Raw genomic sequence first — 19,762 nt, 5'->3', positions numbered from 1 at the left:
TAAATTCTATTGTCCTCTGTAAATAAGCAGTGAGAACTTTAAGTAGAAAACTTTTTCCGGTGCCAGCTTGACTACTGATGTATAGTAGTATTGGCTCAAATGAAGAGCATCCACATTGTTGCTTGTCATACAGAAATCCATGTTCTATTTTATCTTGTACTTTGATATACATTTCTTTCTGTACGTCATTCAGTTGTGCTAAGTGTTTGAAATGAACACTTTCCTCTCTTGCTTGTTGCATTGCAGTCTTCACCTCATTCTCAGCTACAGCTGCTTCAGTTTGAATACCTTGTCCAAGAAGATCTTGACTCTGTGGTCCAGAACTGTTGCTGCTTTGTGGACTCTTCTTAGCTACCTCAGCAGCAATGGTTTCTTCCTGTTCAATCTCATATTTCAACATTTGAAAGTTGTTTGGAAAGACTGACGACTGAAGGCTGTCTTTTATAGCACTGAAAGAATGTTCATAGCAGTCATAGTCTCCAAGTAGTTCAGATTCAGCACACCAAGACTTGAACAGTTGTAGAAGTGCCAAATAGAAAAACTCTCTTCTGTCTGGAGTTTGACAACTCCATTTTCTATGGTTAATTAGATTTCCTTTGCTATGTGTCACCAAATAAACTGTCACATCCAAATACTGTATAATTCCCTCCTTTTATGTTTTCTGTTGCATTACTTCAATATCTGTAGTGTTGAAGTACTTCATAAAGGCACATGTTTTCTAGGTGTGGACTCTATTTTGGATAGGACGTGTCCAACATATTTGATTTCACATTATCTGTGCTTTCCGGTATTGAACTCTGCTAGATACTGAATTTCTGGAAAAGACTTTAACACTCAATTTCACGGGCTTGCAAGGTCGAGACTTACCCAAACATTTCCCCTTGACTTGGAGAACAAACTAGCCAAGCTCAACTGATACAAGCACTCATAGAAACCTATCTTTCCATGGTAAAGCCTTTCCAAGCTGAAGCTATACAATTTCTTGGTAAAATTCTTTTCTGCAGGAATCTCCTCCCACATCTCCCTCATCTCCGTCATCTCTGATTTTGTATTATATGAAGTGAAGTAAAGAGCAACAGCAATGGAGTTGTCTGCAACAAACCATATATCCATGTTGGCATTCCACATTTTCAGAATGATTGGACTACAGTTATTAATATACATTAAGTCCTCTGTTCTGTCCAGGTTGTATGTGTTTTTCTGTGGTTTTTGTATAAGTGACTGCAGATAAAAAGTTGCTTACTCTTCCATGGGAAATGACAGGTCATGGCAATCCAAATTGACCTCTTGTATAAAAACTTTCTCTGCATCTGTATTTTCGACTACATTGTTTTCTACATTTATGTGTTTGAAAGCACAGAATTTGTTGTCTCAAGCCTTTTTCATTACTGTCTGTTGGGATGTCACATACTGTTCTATGAAAGAGAGTACAGACTCATCACTCACCATCTGTTTCAAATTTCGGTGCATCTTGTATCCATAAAAGCATGTGATGGTGAGAAGTGCTCTTGCTTGGTACTCTTCATGCCAAAAGAAATCTGTTACTTCACAAAGAGGAAGATTTGTTTTGCTACAGATGAAGGACATCATAGCTTGAATCCTGTGGTTAAAATATCATGCAAACATTAGTGGGATCCAAGGAGCAAAGTTCTCCAGTTGTCTTCACTTTGATGTCATTAATGTTTATGTTTGCTTCTCTCAGAATGGTAAGCCGGTCATCCCACGCATAGTCAGTGCAACTGAGCATCAGAAACAAAGTAGGTGCACCTAGGTTTCTCAACATACATTTCAGCTCCCCATGACAACAATACCAATAATTGCTGGAGCCAAGTTGGCATGCCGTCAAAATAATCACGCTGTACTCCAACTTTTCATCCTTTCCATGAAGTTTGACAACAAACTCCTTTGTAGTAAGGCTTTGAAGATTTACTCTTGTCTTTAGTATATGGTTTACAGCATAAGTCCAGACAACTCAGTGTCAATCAGAAGATGGAGTATGTATGGAAAGACTGGTGAAATCCAGGATCCTCTGAATAAGAAATGGTTGACCGGTATTTATCTTCTGCTATCTGTATGAGGTGCCCATCATAGCGTCCACCTTATCCAGTGGGAAAAAATTGTGGAAAACAGCGAGCTTCTAAACCTTTCTTCCACACACTCATGGGAGCTTCTTTTGCTTGCTTTCCATGAAAAGGATCAATAGCATCACCAATCACCTCTTTAGAATGCAAAGGATGGTTGATGTAGTGTTCATAAATTTCTTTTGATCTTAATTGATCCACCTTTTCAATCTGACCTTTTGACGGTAATGTTTCATCCTCCATATGTGTTACATCTTGAACAACATCAGCATTTTTATTGTAAATATTATTTTGTACCAGGTATGATGTTGCTTTTTGTACTTTATTGACATCCACTAACACTTGCCATAATATGTTGCTCTAAGTAGGGATACCATTTGCTAGAATAAGAGGAGCACCAAATATCTCTGTATCCCTATAGTTTGGATATTATTTTTAAAATATAATGGCAAGAATAAAACTCTACCTTTACAACCTTTCTGTAGCTCTGCTGGTGGTAATTTCCCAGTTTTTGTTCCATACGATCTATAGCTTAGAAAGAATATATACATTGTACAAGAGTTGATTCGTAAACATTTAAATCTCAAAGTTCTTGTGGAATTGAAACTAATTCTAACTTGTTATGTACTGCTCCAACTGGCATTTTATTATCCTCTAACTTATCATAGCATTACTTACATACAATTTGCCATGTACTCAAATCAAACCGTTCATCTGCAAATAAACATATAGCAAATTCTTGCCACTTATCTCTGTTCTACTGTTCAGTTTTTGAGAATACAATTACATTACAAATTTGGCTTTTGTAGTAAATAAGTCAAGAACAAATACAAACACAGTTTGGTGTCTCTGAAGAAACCGTGTTAATCTTTGCAATCCCTTTTGGAAAGTTATCAAGACTAAAAACTGTGTCCTATTCCTCTACACCTGTACATACCAACTCCTCATTTTCACTAGACTCCTGTTCAGGACCAAAGACATGAAACTGAACATCTTCACAAACCATTCGTACGTCTGCTACTGTACCCTGCAAAAGAGCTCTATTCATTTCTCCAAACATAAGTCAGTAGTTTTAACATAGTAAAGCCTTCTAACTAAATTTCACATTTTAGAGTGGTGAACAGCTAACATTATAAAGTGATAAAAAGTGCTTTGGCACACTTTATTTGATGGACATGCTAGTGAATGTCCCTGTAAATTTGTATACTTCCTAACTTTGTATGGTCTAATCCTTACAAAATCCCAAATTTCTGTTGCAGACTTTTGGAGGAAAATGTACAAAGGAAAGCTCTCAATATATGAATTGATTCCTGCCTAGCACTGCAAATACAGCTACAGTTCTATTTGTGCACAGGGTTCTTTCTACGCCTTCCCTGTACCTCTTCTGCTATCACTTCTTCAACATTCCTAGTTACCATCTCCTCCTTTGCAATGGGAAAACCAGCCTTCATCTCATAACATCACCCAGTTGCTTCAACTACATCCACTAATGTGTCCTCTTGAAATCAGCATTCTTTATTAATGAAACGCTCAGTACTGGAAGTATGCTTCCATTCACCACTGAAACTTTTGCAAAAGTTACTTCTTGACAAGTCTTTTCCACTTTTCCTCATATACAACACTATTTTATCCAGTGTTTTAATTCTGGTCAGAAAAAAAATTAATAGCTTCCTCTTCAGGACAAATGGCTTATCAACTACACCCTCAACACATTCCTTTTGTTCCTCTTCTTCTCTTCTCCTTGTATACTGCTTCAAAGTTTGCACACAAATCTGAATTACCCTACTCGTAACATTCTGACTATAATTTATTTAAACTGCCTCTGTCTTCTTGTTAAATTATCTGCTTTCTTATACAATTTCTGAGTCTTAGTGTCACTCACATTTTGTCCTTTCTTAGCTGATTTGAAACTTTTATTTTATTTACTTGCATTCTGCTCACTTTGCAGTTTTCTACATGTTATTTTAAAAACCTTTTTGTTTTCTTACCGGAAGTTCTTTCCTCTTTCACTACATTCTTTAACTTTTGCCCCTTTTGTTTCTCACTTGTGAGGAGATAGAAGCATTTGCTCTGTTTCCTTTTTCTATGAGTTTTGATGGCATTGTAATTATCTTTTTTAAGTGAAAGTAAATGTCTGCAAAGAGAAAACACAAATGGGTACGTTTATGCTTTTTTACATACTATTAAATTAAATTTGTAAATCATTTAACTGACAGCGCAAACAGGTATTTTGCAATAGTATAGCCACTCTAACTCTATTATTTTTCATGTTTACATCTGTGTGTCTCTGCCTGTGTTAGTGTATCCATCATTGTGTACATGTGTATATTACAGTATGCATCACTGTAATCCTGGGTGTTTGAGCATAAGTGTCAGTGTGTGTTAGGGAGTCTCGCTGTATGCATAAATGATTGTCTGGGTGTGATACGGTATGTATAAGTGTGTGAGTGAGTCTCTCTGTGAATGTATAAGTGTTAGTGTATGCATTAGCGTGTGCCTGGGTGTCTCAGTGTATGCATAAGTGTATGTGTGGCTGTGTCTCTATATGCCTCTGAGTGTACCTGGGTGTGTCAGTGTATGCACATTTTTGTGTCAGGGTGTAACTGTTTATGCTTAAGTCTGTACCGGAATGTGTTAGTGTATGCATAAGTGTGTCACTGTGTCTCACTGTTTGCACCAGTATGTACCTGGCTGTGGCAGTGTATGCATAACTCCATTCTTGTATATGTTACTGTATGCATCAGTTTGCGCTGGGTGTCTTAACTTATGCATGAGTGTGTGCTTCAATGTGTTGGTGAATGCATCATTGTATACTTGAGTGAGTGTGCCAGTGTATGCAACAGAATAATATGTCTACCTACGGCCTACCTAAGAAGTGACTTATATGTAGAATAAACAGAGTTTACGGCTTAGCAAGGTTTTTCAAATGCTTTCTCGGCATCAAAGTGGCTCAAATTAGGGTTTACCGGCTGTGAAAGGACATTTCTCTTGTGGAACGTGTGCGGCGTGTCCACAGACCAAGCATACTACCTCTACTGACATTGGAACCAAAAGACCTTGGATACTAGCCCGCCACTGTAACTTCAACAGAGAAAGTCTTCGGGAGGACTGGTACCGGAATTAAGACTTACCAGCTCACGGAGCTCATCATGGGAAAGCATTAAGAATCCCCTCTTGCCTGGCACCTATACAAGGTTAATTAATGCAAAAACTGAGACTACATATACCACAATGCGGTGGGAGAAGGAAGAGCCTATCAGGAGGCAGCTTCTTTTAATTAAATGTTTGCCCATATTGCTGGACATTAGAGGAGACCGGCCTTTGAGAAAGCTAAATAACGAAACGCGTCAGGCCGCACTTCGTAAGCAGTTGAAGTCTATGTGGCATTGTCGGTCCTGGAGTGCTCCCCAAACACGTTGGAAAACTTTGAGCTTTAATCTACACGCAGCATTTCCAGCCGCGGGGGCAGCACCACCGCGATAATCATAGCGGGCCGAGAAGTTGGGAATCTGCCCAGCATATTTCGGGAGGACTGGTACCAGAATTAAGACTTGCCAGCTCACGGAGCTCATCATGGGCAAGCATTAGGAATCCCCTCTTGCCTGGCACCTATACAAGGTTACTTAATGCAAAAAACGAGACTAAATATACCACAATGCGGTGGGAAAAGGAAGAGCCTATCAGGAGGCAGCTTCTTTTAATTAAATGGTTCTGCATATTGCTGGACATTAGAGGAGACCGGTCTTTGATAAAGCTAAATAGCGAAATGTGTCAGGCCGCACTTCGTAAGCAGTTGAAGTCTACGTGGCATTGCCGGCCATGGAGTGCTCCCCAAACACATTGGAAAACTTTGAGCTTTAATCTACACGCGCCATTTCCAGCTGCGGGGGCAGCACCACCGCGATAATCATAGCGGGCCGAGAAGTTGGGAATCTGCCCCGCACATTTCGGGAGGACTGGTACCGGAATTAAGATTTACCAGCTCAAGGAGCTCATCATTGGCAAGCATTAGGAATCCCCTCTTGCCTGGCACCTATACAAGGTTAATTAATGCAAAAAACGAGACTACATATACCACAATGCGGTGGGAAAAGGAAGAGCCTATCAGGAGGCAGCTTCTTTTAATTAAATGGTTCTGCATATTGCTGGACATTAGAGGAGACCAGTCTTTGATAAAGCTAAATAGCGAAATGTGTCAGGCTGCACTTCGTAAGCAGTTGAAGTCTACGTGGCATTGCCGGCCCTGGAGTGCTCCCCAAACACATTGGAAAACTTTGAGCTTTAATCTACACGCGCCATTTCCAGCTGCGGGGGCAGCACCACCGCGATAATCATAGCGGGCCGAGAAGTTGGGAATCTGCCCAGCATATTTCGGGAGGACTGGTACCGGAATTAAGACTTACCAGCTCAAGGAGTTCATTATGGGCAAGCATTAGGAATCCCCTCTTGCCTGGCACCTATACAAGGTTAATTAATGCAAAATCTGAGAATACGTATACCACAATGTGGTGGGAGAAGGAAGAGCCTATCAGGAGGCAGCTTCTTTTAATTAAATGGTTGCGCATATTGCTGGAGATTAGAGGAGACCGGCCTTTGAGAAAGCTAAATAGCGAAACGCGTCAGGCCGCACTTCGTAAGCAGTTGAAATCTACGTGGCATTGCCGGCCCTGGAGTGCTCCCTAAACATGTTGGAAAACTTTGAGCTTTAATATTATATACCCAGTGCTGGGTGATAATAAATAGAGTATTCTTGCACTGACATCTGGGTCTGTGTTCGTCTTTTCCGAAGCGACATGGAAGCTGGTGACGAATTTTGCAATATATATATATATATATATATATTCAATGAAAAAACCATAGGTTTCACACATGTTATAGTTAGCTGGAAATTTTACTGATAAAAAACCAATGAAATTCCCCCGTTATAGTTACTGTAGGCAACTATAACTCACGCGACCGCAATCCTCTGCTGATGCTAATACTGTATTTAGACACTTATTTGCCCATGTCTTCTTCCATTAAATTTTAGCTATACATATTTGACAAATTTTTTTTTTTCATAAAGACACATATGTCATCACCAGAGGATTACGGTCGCGTGAGTTATAGTTGCCTACAGTAACTATAACGGGGGAATTTCATTGGTTTTTTATCAGTAAAATTTCCAGCTAACTATAACATGTGTGAAACCTATGGTTTTTTCATTGAATTAGCAAGGTTTTTTAAATGCTAATTCCTAACTATAACGTGTGTGAAACCTATGGTTTTTTCAGTGAATTTGTACGGTTTTTTAAATGCTAAGTTACTTTACGCCATTCGTGGCGTGCACGCCCACTTAACGCAGTTCGTTCCGTGCGCGCACGGTGCGCTTCGCGCACCGTGCGCGCACAGTGAGCACGCGGTGCGCTTTGCGCACCGCGCGCCCACTTTACGCAGTTAGTGCCGTACACGCAAGGTGGGCACGCAGTGCGCTACGCGCACCGCGTGCCCACGTTACGCACCGTGCACACATGGAGGACATATTATGCGCTTCCTTGTGATAGGTAATCTGTTAAATTTAATTTGTAAGTGATGACAATAATATGCCATGCACAGAGAGTGTTTTTTTTTTTTTATTAAAATTTTTAGCGTAAGCGCACCGTACGCGTACGGTAAGCGTAATCGGCGAAATTTTCAAAAAATAAAAATTTACCGTTTTTGGCCTTGGGGGATCTTTGAGGACTCAACTAACATGGCTATGTGCATGGGCGCTGTCTAAACAGCCCCTTTATATGTTTTTTGCCTTTGTTTACAGCCCCCCCCTCAGAGTGCGAGAGAGAAAATGGCGGCCGCCGCTTCCTGGTTTCGGCCGATTCGAATGTTTACTAAGATCTAACAGCCAATCAGAATCGCGCTCGCGCACGCCACCGTACGCGTACGGTAAGCTTACGGTAAGCGTACCGTAAGCTGGCTCAGATATATATATTGATTTAAAGGCTATTTTCTCTGAATCTACTGAACAGATTTACACCAAACCTACAAAAGGCACTTCCTTGACCTGAGGACTACCTCTCTGCCAAATTTCTAGTAATTCTGTTCAGCCGTTCGGGCTGTAGCCCTGTCTAAAGGTCCTATGGAAAAATGCATGGGAAAAACGCGTTTTGGGACCCCCCTTTTATCTCAGCCCCCGCTTGACGAATCCCCCCGAGACGTTCAGGGTAGGAGCGGAGCGTAGCGCCCCACCTATTTTGAGAAATTCGCGAGGATTCGTCGACCGGCGCCAAAGTTATTCAAAATAGAATGTTGCGGATTTCCTATGGAAACAGGGTCCTAACTATAACTACCTACTGGCGACCGCCAGTAGGTAATATACATATATATATATATATATATATTATCTACTGGCGGTCGCCAGTAGATAGTTATAGTTGCAACCTAGTTTCCATAGGTAATCTCAAAATTCTATTTTGAATAACTTTGGCGCCGGTTGACGAATCCTCGCGAAATTTTCAAAACTAATGGGGCGCTCCGTTCAGCTCCTACCCTGAAAGTCTCGGGGTAATTCGTCAAGCAGGGGCCGAGAAAAAAGGGGGGTCCCAAAACGCGTTTTCCCCATGCATTTTTCCATAGGACCTTTTGACACAGCTACAGCCCGAACGGCTGAACAGAATTACTTGAAATTTGGCAGAGAGGTAGCCATAAGGTCAAGGAAGTGGTGTAAATCTGTTCAGTATTTCCTGAGAAAATAGCATTTAAAAGCATATATATATGTGGGCGGAGCCTAACCACACATCTCATCCTGAGATCTGATTGGCTGTCAGCACTTCCTCCAAGAAGTGTTGGCAGCCATCTTGGGACCAATATACATGACAGCACCTCATTAAAAAGCATTGCAGTTATTAGAAGGTTTTAAGACTTTAGTTACATTATAAATCATTTGTTGATGGTACCATACTCATTTTAGGAATTGTGGTATGTTCTAAGGTGATTTCACCATGTGAAAAAGCCTTCTGCTGGGATATCATGATTGAGAGAAAAATATTTTCTCATGCTTTTACCACAGAGGTTTGGAAGGTGATCTATAAGCTAAACTGAGAGCTTATTTTCTGTAAATTCACATTATCTTTCTCAGTCATGTGAGAATGAAGTCTGACATTCTCAGTAAAACATGTACATCCAACAAGGGCAGAGACTGTCAGTTGATTCCTTTGTGTTCTACTGCAGCTTCCCAGAGTGTTCCAAAGAACTACTAGAGCGCTAACAGTCCTACTTATGATAAACGTATGGCACACCTGAAGCCATCTTGCTTGGATTAAAGTGGTAACTCTTAAAACATTTAATTTAAAAAGGAACAAAATGAAGGGGTTCCTCTTTCCATAAAAAGTATGATTAGTGCTGCAGAAAGAAAAATTAGGGCACATTTTGAGTGACTTCTCAAATCCTCTTCTATTTCATTAAAAGATTCTGACATGCAGACTGAAACATGCACTTTCAATACCAGCAGCAGTTTTCCCTGGTGAGCAGTAGCTTTACTACAGTGATCTAATGAGCAAAAAGAGTGCTAACATTTTGAATTTATGGCAAATGTGTGACACATCTTAATGCCTTCTTGATGGAATCAAAGTAAAAAACTGAAAGTATTTCCTACGGAGGAGACTGCAGTAAATGAGGAAATTAGGAAACTTCATAACAAATAAGTCTTCCAAGATGGCCACCAGAGACAAAAGAGCCCAAATGTAGCCCAAATATCACCCAGATGTAGCCCAAGTATAGCCCACTGACAGAATGTCCCAGAATGTTCTTAAAAACAACTAGAGCGCTTACTGTCTTCATTATGACAAAAGTATGGCACACCTGAAGCCATCTTGATTGGAATAAACTGGTAACACTTAAAACATTTAATTTAAAAAGGAACACAATGAGGGGGTTCATTTTGCCATAGAAATTATGATTAATGCTGAACAAAGAAAATGAGGGCACATTTTGAGTGACTTCTCAAATCCTCTTCTATTTCATTAAAAAATTCTGACATGCAGACTGAAACATGCACTTTTAATACCAGGAGCAGACTTCCATGGTGAACAGTAGTTTTACTACAGTGATCTAATGAGCAACTAGAGTGCTAACATTCAGAATTTACGGCAAATGTGTGACATCTCTGAATACCTTCATGATGGAATCAAAGTAAAAAACTGAAAGCATTTCCTACTGAGGAGACTGCAGTAAATGAGGAAATTAGGAAACTTCATAACAAATAAATCTCCCAAGATAGCCACCGGAGACAAAAGAGCCCAAATGTAGCCCAACATCACTCAGATGTAGCCCAAATATAGCCCAATGACAGAAGTGTGCAAAACACTTATTATTTTGTGTTTTTGCAGTGTTATATAGTGCAGACTTGTCAGCTATTGGAGTGCTTTACATGAGCATTGGTTACATCACACAAGAACAAATTCATTTTGGTTGTAGACATGGGGAGACTAAGTGATTTGACCAGAATCACAGAATGTCGAGCTGAAGCAGAAACTTCAACCTGGTTCCCCAGTTGCAAAGTCTGCAGTTCTGGAAGTAACACCACATCCTCTCCCCTAAGTGCAACATTTAATCAAGTGGTCAAATGGATAAAAAAACATAAAGATAACAAATAATTTAAAAGTGCTTTGTCGCTATTTGAAAACTCAGAAAATATGTCCTTATTTTAGTCTTTTAGAGCACTTACCATAATTTTGATGCCAATAAAACCCTCTCATATATGTAATTTCTAAAGGAAATGCTCTAGGTATTACAGTTTTGATTACATCAAGATGATGTCAGGCGTTCCACACTTTTGTAATACATATAGAATGTTAGCAATCTAGTTGTTCATTAGGATACTGTTGAGAGGCAGAGGCCAGGGGCACGGACTCTGAAAATTGAAGGCAGGTAGGAGGGTGCAAAGGCAACAATTTAACCACACTGAGCAGGCAGGAAGGGCCGTGGCAGCACAACAGACTATGGAGGGCAGTGGAAAGGGGGGCAGGGGCAACAAACCAACAATACAGGACTTGCACGAGAGGCTGTGGCAATGTAATAGACCATTGTGGGCAGAAGGAAGAGGCAATGGTAGTACAACCATACATGCCAACAGACCCGATTCAGCAAGGAAACGTCCAATGTTTTTAAGCTCAAATGGGCTTTATTAGATCTGTCTCCTGTCTACAATATCCTCTTTTTCAATGTAACTCAAAGGGGAAAATCAATACCCCAGTTTTTTTTCAAAATCTCCCTCTTACCAAGTTCAAAATGTTCGCAAGTATGGTACATTGCATCATGGAAGGAAATGGGATAGGGACATGGACTTGGATAACAGAGGACAGGAGGGACATGGAGAGGTGCACCAAACTGACCCTGCAGGGCAGGCATCAGGGTTTGCAGCAGCACAATACACCACACAGGGCATGCAGGACGGGAGTGCAGCACAACAATCCATAGAAAGCAAGAGGGAGGGGACAGGACCATGCACATGGACAACAGAGAACAGAGGGGCAAGAGGCAATGGTAGCTAGCTGACCATAATGGACAGACAGGAGAGAAAGATGCAGCATAACAGACCATAAAGGGCAGGAGGGACGGATCAGGGGCATTACAATGGAACAGACAAGCCAGGAGGGAGTAGGGGTCTGCACATGTAAACAGAGGGTTGGGGGCAAGGGGGCAGGGCAGGAGCAGCAAGATAGCCATGGAGGTCAGGCAGGATGGGCACTAGAAGCAAGATACACCATGAAGAGCAACAGTGAGACTGTGATGGCATACACACAGACCATGGAGGGAAGGTGGGAGGGGGTCAGGGGCAGCTAACTGACCACACAGGGAAGGTGGGAGGGGCCATGGCAGCACAGAAGACCATGCAGGCAAATTGGGAGGGTTAGTGGCAGCACAATGGCTATGATAGGCAAGAAGGAGGGTGCAGGGGCATGCACAAAGGACGATGGAGGATAGAAGGGAGGGTCAGGACCTGTGCACAGACAAGAAAGTTCAGGGGAAGGGGCCTCACAACAGACCACACGGGGCAGGCAGGAGGAGCAGTTGCAGCACAACAGACCACAGAGGGCAGAAGGGTGTGGCAGTACAAGGGACCATGTAGGACAGGAGGAAGAGGATAGGGGCATGGCATGTGGACAGGCAGGGTGGAGGTGGCAGGGACAGTTTATAGTCATCTGACAATGCTAGGCAGGTGGGAGGAGAGTGGCAGCTCAACAGAACACTCAGAGTAGATAGGAGTGGCAGGTCCATGGGACATGGTGGACAAAAAGGATGGAGCAGGGGCATGCACAAAGACATCGGAGGGCAGGGGGAAGGAGAATAGGGGCAGCAAGCTAAGCACAGATTTTAAGCAGGAGGTCATTGATGGGGCATAGAATTGGGCAATGGAGGGCAGGAGGAGTGGACTGGTACATCATACTAAATTGAGGGCAGTGGCAGCACATCAGACCATGCATGGCAGGAGGGAGGAGGCTAGTCCATGGATTCACACAACAGAGGATAGGGAGGAGGGGGATGGGGCAGCAAGCTAACTATTCAGAGAAGGCGGGTATTAGGAACTTTATTGTTTTTAAAACAGTGTGTCTGTGCGAACTACTTAAAATATGAACAAGTATGCAGCATAATTTCACTTTTATTCAGGACAAGAGGACGTTTGTGACTGTGACTCCGGGCTCACTTGGCAGAAACACCCCCTGACCCTCCACCCCCTATCGCAAAATGTAATGCCCGTGAAAAGGGTAGGTGAACACAGTGTTATATAGAACATAGTCCTGAGAGCACGATTGAAAATGAAAACTAGATATAGTGTATGGTATAAACTATGCACCAAAAAGTGTGATATAAGATGAACCGGGCGTGAAATATAATATGCAATACATTGTGCGCAATGACAGATTCATTGGAGAGCGCGAGATAGCACAGGCACTAGCGCGTGCTATGCGATATGTGCCTTGGAGTGTAATATGCACAGGGCAGTGTTGTGTAACCTAACTAGTCTCTAAAGTTGTAATATAAAATATGTGCTGGGGAGTGTAACGTTGCATATGCACTGTGACAAAGATATGGATCCCAGATTGTAATATGTATGGCATAGCACTGTGCGTTATAACATAGGCATCGAGGAAGGCACGTTAGATGGGGCAATATAACCCGTGCGAAGACAAGTGTGGCATGACATATTCACGGGGTGGTGTTACAGTGCACATGGGCTAGAGAGTGTCATAGCATATGCACTAGCTAGTGGAATACAACACAGAGGTGTGTGGCACTCGGCAGGCAATGGTGGGTGTAACACAGCATTGGGCTCTGTCAGGAGCGCGCTGTGACTCTCAAGTGATGTTCGTCCCCTTTCCAGAGAGTAAAATAAAAAGTATTACACATCCGGCAGTGGATGTGTGTTTTATTAACTGTGAGGGGGGTTTCTTGCATAGTTTTGGTCGAATTTTTGTCGAATCCCCTTTGAATGGCTTGGTGTGCATGTGTATTAAATGTGCCCGTCAATAGCTACCCATGTTTGTATAAATAAACGACAAGGGTGTCTACCGGGATTAGGCACGGTAGGGCATCAGACATGTCAGAGCTTCACTAGTGGTGTAAATACATTCCACGTGGATTCATTGCATGCATAGTCGCCTTTTAATGAATATCACGCAAATCGTCATGGTGATAGGTACGTACGGTTTGTCCAGCATGTCCCAGGTGTGTCTATAAATATATATTTTTTTAAAATAATAAAAAACAGTGGCCGGCCCTGGGGATTGGGGTCAAAAAATATAATTAGGAGACAGGCCCTGGGGGATGGGGTCATCAGGGCCAATAAATTAGAATAAGAAGGGGAACCACACAGCCCCCCTTCTTAAAAAATTAAAATAAATAAAAGACTGGCATCGTGCCGGAGGCCATGCCCCCTCCGTGTAGCACTCTGCAAACGCGCCCCCAACAGGCATCTCCAGTATGCGCCAGGGAGCTGCGCTGCAGACAGGTGTTCTGAGGCCAAGCCCCTTTTTACACCTCTCTGCAATTTCCGATCTGTGGCGCTTACTGGAGGTACCTAGTGGTCTAGTTTGACCCTAGGGACCCTTAGGATTCAAGGGGACTTAATCTCTCAACTTAAAACAGCCACAGGGCGTGTTTACACAGTGGTGAAGGGAGGGGACGGGGCCTGAGGTGACGTGTGCAAACACGCACTATGGCACGTTTTAAATTGGGGATATAATTTCCCTTCAATACTGAGGGCCCCTGGGGGCTAACTAGCCCACCAAGTGCTTCCAGTAAGCACCACTGATCTACATTGCAGAGAGGTGGTCCAGGCAGTGCCACTTTTTACACCTCTCTGCAACGCAGCTCTGTGGCACTTACTGGAGGTACCTAGTGGGCTAGTTGGACCCTAGGGACCCTCAGGATTCAAATGAACTTAATCTCCCAACTAAAAACGGACACAGGGTGTGTTTACACAGTGGTGAAGGGAGGGGACGGGGCCTGATTTAACGTGTGCAAAAACGCCCTGTGGCCTGTTTTAACCCCTTCCATGCTCATGACGGAACGGTTCCGTCATGAGCATCGGTTGAGCTGTGCTCATGACGGAACCGTTCCGTCATGGCCCCGCCCGCGCTCGAACCCTTCAGCACCGCGGGGGAATCCGCGCCGCGCTGAAGGGGTTAAGAGGTAGTTTTAATCCCCATGCCCTATTATATACTAGGGGCTTACAGAGGAGGTCATGCTAATTACAGGGGGACCCCAACGCATAATGTTCCGTAGTGTATGTAGGTGTTTTCACTGTATTCTAAGTGTCTTTTAACATAGCACTGGCTCTAGGACTGGTTAGTCAGACTCAGTTACCACCAGTATCCATCTGAAAAAGTTGAGGGTACAGGATGATTTTGCAACAAGGCTTCTTTCTGCTCTTCTTTTTGTTCTTTCTGCACGTTATCCTTCTTCCTGCACTTATCTTCGTATTTGAGGACTTCTGTTGCTTCTTTCTGCACTTCTTTTTTTTCTTTCTGTGCATTTTTTCTTCTTTCTTCACATGTCCTATCTCTGTAGGCATAGTTAGAAATTAGCATTTAAAAAACCTTTGAAATTCACAGAAAAAAACATAGGTTTCAGGCACGTTATAGTTAGGAATTAGCATTTAAAAAACCTCAGAAATTCACTGAAAAAACCATAGGTTTCAGGGGTGTTATAGTTAGCTGGACTTTTCACTTGTACAAAACCATTGAAATTCCCCCGTTATAGTTAGTTCAGCTAACTATAACTCGCGCGCCCGCAATGCACTGCTGATGATGTCACATATTACATCACTCATGACATGGTCAGTGACATCACTCATGACATCACTGATGACATCACAAATGACATCACTGATGACATCACTGATGACATCATCCTTGTGATAGAGTGGCAGACCTCCTCTCACCCTAATATAACCTTTGATACACACATTCAAAAATAGAGACTAAAATTTTCAAAACAATGGACATACCAATACCAGTTACAACAACCTCTTCAGTAATTCTAAGATCCACATACACATCCACTCATTCACCAACAGTCCTATACAGTCACTCATACATGTACTCACTCATCATATGTACTCATACACCTATACATCCTGTTACACAATGCCACTCATCCATAGAGTTACTCACACACATAGTCACTCATGCTAATAAAGAATCAAACATACATTTACTTGCATATACAGTTATACACACACCACCACACTTACTTCTACGGAAACTTACACATACTTAGTCTTTTAAACAATCACTTATAGAAACACATACTTATTCATACAGGAACTCTTTCAATCTCTCACTCTCACATATACTCACATATATACACCAATAGTCACATATACTAGTTTAAAACATATGTAGTTACTCATAAAGACACTATTGAGACAGTCATTCACTCACTAACACACCCATACACACACTCATCCACCCATACAGTCCTGCACACATGCTGTGTTCAACACATACAAACAGTGAGTCACTCATTCATGCACCTATGCACTACGTAATACCCCCCACCGAACCATGCAGACACTCAGACTGATACTCAAAAAACCAACTAATAACCTATATAGACACCCATGTAGCTACTCACCAACCCATGCAGCCACTTATACACAAAGTGAGAGACTGATACAGATATTTACATATTTAAACATTACTCACTAAGCCATGTATTCACTATGATACACTTAATCAGTCAGTTACACAATCAATTTTTCAAAAACAAATCATCCATTTAGACACTAATATACCCATTTATTCTTCCATCGACCTTGAGATATACATATATAAAACATATTTAATTTTCAGAAAAACACACATTCACTGGATAATGTCATCAGTGATGTCATCAGTGATGTCATTTGATGTCATCAGTGATGTCATGAGTGATGTCACTGACCATGTCATGAGTGATGTAATATGTGACGTCATCAGCAGTGCATTGCGGGCGTGCGAGTTATAGTTAGCTGAACTAACTATAACAGGGGAATTTCAATGGTTTTGTACAAGTGAAAAGTCCAGCTAACTATAACACCCCTGAAACCTATGGTTTTTTCAGTGAATTTCTGAGGTTTTTTAAATGCTAATTCCTAACTATAACGTGCCTGAAACCTATGGTTTTTTCTGTGAATATATATATATATTACCTACTGGCGGTCGCCAGTAGGTAGTTATAGTTAGGACCATGTTTCCATAGGAAATCCGCAACATTCTATTTTGAATAACTTTGGCGCCGGTCGACGAATCCTCGCGAATTTTTCAAAATAGGTGGGGCGCTACGCTCCGCTCCTACCCTGAAAGTCTCGGGGGGATTCGTCAAGCGGGGGCTGAGATAAAAGGGGGGTCCCAAAACGCGTTTTTCCCATGCATTTTTCCATAGGACCTTTAGACAGGGCTACAGCCCGAACGGCTGAACAGAATTACTTGAAATTTGGCAGAGAGGTAGTCCTCAGGTCAAGGAAGTGCCTTTTGTAGGTTTGGTGTAAATCTGTTCAGTAGATTCTGAGAAAATAGCCTTTAAATCAATATATATATCTGAGCCAGCTTACGGTGCGCTTACGGTACGCTTACCGTACGCGTACGGTGGCGTGCGCGAGCGCGATTCTGATTGGCTCTTAGATCTTAGTAAACATTCGAATCGGCCGAAACCAGGAAGCGGCGGCCGCCATTTTCTCTCTCGCACTGAGAGTGATGATGAAAATACAAAGCACAAAAACATGTAAAGGGGCTGTTTAGACAGCTCCCACACACATAGCCAAGGTGGGGGGGTCCCCAAAGATCCCCCAAGGGCAAAAACGGAATTTTTTTTTTTTCGCTAATTTCGCCGATTACGCTTACCGTACGCGTACGGTAAAAAATTATATAAAAAAAAAAATTATCCACACTCTCCCCACCCCGTGTGCAATTGGCTGTCCGAAGGCCACCAATTGTGCATGGCTTAAAACTGAAGAGAAAAACTATAATATTTAAAAAAAAAAAAAAAAAAAAAAAATTATCCACACTCTGTCCACCCCGTGTGCAAATGGTGCCCGAAGGGCACCATTTGTGCATGGCTTATAAAAATTACGAAAAATTAAAATATTACCTTTCAAAACGAAGTGCATCATATGTCCTCCATGTGCGCACGGTGCGCGAAGCGCATCGTGCGTACATGGCCCATCTAGCGTAACGTGGGCACGCGGTGCGCGTAGCGCACCGCGTGCCCACCGTGCGTGCACGGCACTAACTGCGTAAAGTGGGCGCGCGGTGCGCGAAGCGCAACGCGTGGTTACTGTGCGCGCACGGTGCGCGAAGCGCACCGTGCGCGCACGGAACGAACTGCGTTAAGTGGCCGCGCACGCCACGAATGGCGTAAAGTAACTTAGCATTTAAAAAAACGTACAAATTCACTGAAAAAACCATAGGTTTCACACACGTTATAGTTAGGAATTAGCATTTAAAAAACCTTGCAAATTCACTGAAAAAACCATAGGTTTCACACATGTTATAGTTAGCGGAAATTTTACTGATAAAAAACCAATGAAATTCCCCCGTTATAGTTAGTGCAGGCAACTATAACTCACGCGACCGCAATCTTCTGCTGATGACATATGTGTCTTTATGAAAAAAAAATATTTGTAATATATGTATAGCTAAAAATGTATGGAAGAAGACATGGGCAAATAAGTGTCTAAATACAGTATTAGCATCAGCAGAGGATTGCGGTCGCGTGAGTTATAGTTGCCTGCACTAACTATAACGGGGGAATTTCATTGGTTTTTTATCAGTAAAATTTCCGCTAACTATAACATGTGTGAAACCTATGGTTTTTTCAGTGAATTTGCAAGGTTTTTTAAATGCTAATTCCTAACTATAACGTGTGTGAAACCTATGGTTTTTTCAGTGAATATATATATATATGTTCCCAAAAGCCTCCGAGCTTGCATTAGAAGTGGGAGAAGGTGTTGGCAGTCCAGTTCTGGTGTTCCAACTTGCCTTTCCCTATGAATAAGGTGCAGGTGTGCACTGAAACGCGTCAGGGACATCAATTGCGGGTCCGTAGAGCCGCTGCTGTGTCAATAAGGTTCCAGGTGAACAATTCCTCACGGAGTGCGTCTTTAGAGCTCAGAGGCTTTTGGGAACATGTTTGAACATGGCAGCTCCGGCCGTGGAAGATTGCACCACTGCTAATACCGAAGAACGTTCTGTGTGGCTGTAAATCGTTGCAGCCTGTTCTAGCGTGAGGAATATTAACAATTTTGGAAGTGGCAGTACGGACCCTAGGTTCACTGGAGGGCTGTGAAGATAATTAATATGAACAATGGCAGAATAATTGTTGTTGGACATCGGACCCACCAAAGGGGAAGAATTGAGGACTACCGCTCCCAGCATGCTGTTCACTGGAGAACACATGCATTAGAAGTGGGAAAAGATGTTGGCAGTCCAGTTCCGGTGTTCCAACTTGCCTTTCCCTATGAATAAGGTGCAGGTGTGCACTGAAACGTGTCAGGGACATCAATTGCGGGTCCGTAGAGCCGCTGCTGTGTCAATAAAGTTCCAGGTGAACAATTCGTCACGGAGTGCGTCTTTAAAGCTCGGAGGCTTTTGGGAACATATATATGTGTGTTTGAAGGTTTGTCAGGATATCAGTAGAATTACAGCACTACGCAATTTGAACTCACCTGACTGTTTTTCAAGTTTCCACACCAACATTAGTGCTTGCGCCGAATGAGATGTTCCAATGATGGTATGAATATGAGGACTTCCAGACTGTTATTTCGTATGGATGTAACAATGCACTATGGGAATTGTATTTTCAACATGCAGTCATCTGATGCAACATTTAAAAAGGCACGCATGAACGCACTGTGCAAACTTGATTTCCAATCTGTGAGCAAGGCTGATTACATGCCGAAACGTTACAAATGGAAAGCATGCTGTGCCGTCTGGATACCGAATAAATCTTCACCACCAGTAATGAGCCTCAAAGTGTTTCTTTGGTGTCAAAATGGATGGGCTGCTCCGTGCCCATTGTAATTGAGGCTGCCCTGAAGGGTCGGGGCTCCGGAACAGGAGGTTTGTTTTTGTGGATTTTATGGAGGAGCATGACCCACTCACGCGCCCAGCCCATCTGGGAATGCTAATGAAGCGTAAATATGAGCGCGTGTGGAAGGGATTCGA

This window comes from Triturus cristatus, chromosome 2_1 (assembly GCF_964204655.1).
Source record: "Triturus cristatus chromosome 2_1, aTriCri1.1, whole genome shotgun sequence".
NCBI classification, from domain to species: Eukaryota; Metazoa; Chordata; class Amphibia; order Caudata; family Salamandridae; genus Triturus; species Triturus cristatus.
Note: the sequence above shows the minus strand (reverse complement) of the source record.